Source organism: Halyomorpha halys, unplaced genomic scaffold (genome assembly GCF_000696795.3).
Source record: "Halyomorpha halys isolate HHAL.00 unplaced genomic scaffold, Hhal_1.1 Scaffold1071.1, whole genome shotgun sequence".
Taxonomy (NCBI): domain Eukaryota; kingdom Metazoa; phylum Arthropoda; class Insecta; order Hemiptera; family Pentatomidae; genus Halyomorpha; species Halyomorpha halys.
The window spans coordinates 50,015-50,482 of record NW_027115834.1 but is presented as its reverse complement, the minus strand read 5'-3'; positions in this window follow the sequence as shown (position 1 = coordinate 50,482).

Sequence of the window (468 nt, the reverse complement as noted above, 5' to 3'; positions counted from 1 at the left end):
AATTGTTTAATAGTTAATCTGAATATAATAATAAGGTTCGTGATATTTTTTTTACAACATACAACTTACCTAACAAAATCGTGAGATACTTTTTTTTTATCTTTTCATTTATACCCACACCTGTCAAATACAAAATTGACAATCAGTGGACTGACTGACTGTTATATTAATGAAACAAATAACATATTAGCACACCCCTAACCATCTCCTCATATATATTATACAGGGTCAACAGTCTTCTCATAATTTTATATTTGTTAAAGACGGAATATGTATTAGATTTTAAGGATAAAATTGTATTTAGATATATGGATAAATAACAGGGAAAAATGAATAAAACAAAGGATGAAAAAATATTGAAAATGTAGAAACAAATAAAGTATTTTTTACATTCATATTGAATCTACAGCCAACAATAAACACCTCGATATTTTTTTCTACAATATAATTTATACAAAAGGTAATTAA